This window comes from Engraulis encrasicolus, chromosome 16 (genome assembly GCF_034702125.1).
Source record: "Engraulis encrasicolus isolate BLACKSEA-1 chromosome 16, IST_EnEncr_1.0, whole genome shotgun sequence".
Classification (NCBI taxonomy): domain Eukaryota; kingdom Metazoa; phylum Chordata; class Actinopteri; order Clupeiformes; family Engraulidae; genus Engraulis; species Engraulis encrasicolus.
In genome coordinates, this window is record NC_085872.1 from 24,847,002 (window position 1) to 24,849,501 (window position 2,500).

Sequence of the window (2,500 nt, forward strand, 5' to 3'; positions counted from 1 at the left end):
GCAATATGGCACCACATGCTCACTTGTTTACCTCCCTCTTTCTCTCTCTCTCTCTCTCTTTGTCTTTCTCTCTCTCTCTCTCTCTTTCTCTCTCTTTCTTTTTTGGTCTGTCCCTTTTCACCTTCTCTCCTCCCACCCCAACGCCCTCCTTGTACCCTCATAAAAGAGCCCCATGTCCCTGCCCACAACATATGAGGGGACCTGGGTCACTTCTGTCTCCCCGCCGGAACCCCAGTCAGTCGCCCTGGATGTCTGAGGCGTCGCTCCCAGGAGTAGTACTCTGGTGCTCCTGCAGCGGCTCCTGGCCGTGTTTCCTCTGCCTCCCCCCACTGATGCCCACAGGCTACAGTCCCAGTGGGCTCCCCACCCCCCATAGCCTCACCTACAACAACACCCTATGTCTCCACGTGTCCGCCATCACATATAATAAGTCTGTTGTGGAAAGTCGGCACATGTATGTAATTGTACACAGTAAATTCTGCAGTGCTCATTTAACACTTAGAGAGTTGATTTGACATCATTTGGACTTAAAGGAACTCTTTAAGTGCTGAATTAACGCCGCAACATTTACTGTTTAGTCTGCATACTGTAGACACTTATGAAGTCACTCCTTGAGGAGGACAGGTGTGTACAGTACTGAAGGATGTGAGACTAGTGTAAACACAGCGGTCGACCATACATCGCAGTGCGCCGGAGAAGCATTCTGTGTCGTGTCGTGCTGGGACTGGGCTGACCTGTGCAGGATGTAGTCATCACGTTGACACATGTGACCTGGACGCCGTGCTGAGTGTCCCCCCTCCCCTCCATCAGCCATGCCAGCAGTGCCGGATTAACACACAGGCTAGACATGGCTGCAGCCTAGGGCCCCCCATCTGCAAGCGGGCCCCTGCATGGCCAAAAGTGAAAAATTGCAGACTTGTGACAAGATGCAATATTGAAAAATTCTTCTGTCTTGTTGAGTGCAGTTTTGAATCTATTTTACACTCCTCTTCACAGTTGGTGGACCTGTTATCCTTAATTCCTAGCACATAATTCTGAGACTGTCTATGTAAATTTGACATGAAATGTGTCCTCCAGGGGGCCCCACAGCAGCCTGTAGCCCAGGGGCCCCGAGCCATCTTAATCCAGCCCTGCATGCCAGTCTCTTAGCAGCGTCTGCCGAGTGAGACATACACGCAGGCACGCACGCACGCACGCACGACGCACGCTCACACACACACACACACACACATAGTACCAGGGGACTGCACCTTACCTGCACTACCTCAGTCCTGGAACCTACCACTTGTGCTGTTATTGTACTGTTACTTTCACTGCTATTATTTCTATTATTGTAGTGTTAACATTCTCTATTTATCTCTGTTACATGTTGAATGTTAAATGTTGAATGTTAAATATTGAATGTTAAATGTTAAATGTTCATTTGTACTGTATTTATTATTTATTATTGTCCATTGTTACCAGTCCATCACTGTACCTGTCCTGTCTGCACTTTATGTCAGTCTGATAAATGTCAGTTTTGTATATGTCTTGTCCTGGCATGGTATAGAGAGAAAACGTAATTTCATTTTTCCTTGTATGTCTTGTGCATATGATGAAAGTGACAATAAAAGCTGACTTGACTTGACTTGACTTGTGAGATTGGGGCACTCAGAGGCAGAGCCGTTAAATGGGCTCTGCTCAGAGGGGTACTTGGTCGCCCTCTAGTGGCCACATCCCACATCCCACCTCGCTCTCCGTCTGTAGCTGGCAGCAGACCCCTCTAACACCTGGCACTTGTGTGTTGATGACCCGTCATCAGGGGTCGTCTACAGGCCAGCGTGGCGAGATACCTGATACTTTAACAGTGCCAGTGCTAGACAAGACGGACAGCAGCTGTCCGCCATGGTGCTTGGTCAGCTCAGGAAGCAGTTGCAAAAATGTGTTCTGTTAAATTGGTTTATGTCACTGTACTGCAGACATATCCTATTAGCGATGAAAGTGGAAGGCATCACTATCATACATGCTGGGAAAGAGATTTAAGCTGCAGAATTGTAGAATACGTATGAACATTTCAATTGAATTTTCTGAAGTGGAAAAAAAGAAGAAAAATGTTGGAAAAAAGGGATTTGCTAAGGCAGGTGCCTGTTTTGGGGGGCAGGTCCAGTGTGCCACTGCATTTGGGGCTGTTGTGGTGTGGCCACATCAACACCATTATCACCATGCAGCCTGAAACCAGCTGCCATCCACACTGTCTACCCTTTCTCCACATGTCCTGGAGGCACAGAGCGCAAGCACACATTCAAACACACACACAAACACACATGCACGCAAAACCAACACACAAACACACACACACACACACACACACACACACACACACACACACACACACACACACACACACACACGTGTGTGTGTCCTTGAAAATTTTTCATTCCATCTCCACAGTGTTGTGTTTGTTTAAAAACCATCTCTGCTGTAAGCCATGAAAAATGCTCAGCTCCTGTTTATCACAATG

The 2,500-nt window shown here is 47.6% G+C and overlaps 1 long non-coding RNA gene across 3 annotated transcripts in view; it reads left to right on the top strand.

Annotated features, from left to right (window-relative positions):
* LOC134465419 (uncharacterized) overlaps nt 1-2,500 on the top strand; it is a 27,689-nt gene that overhangs the window by 25,085 nt on the left and 104 nt on the right. The window lies entirely within an intron of this gene.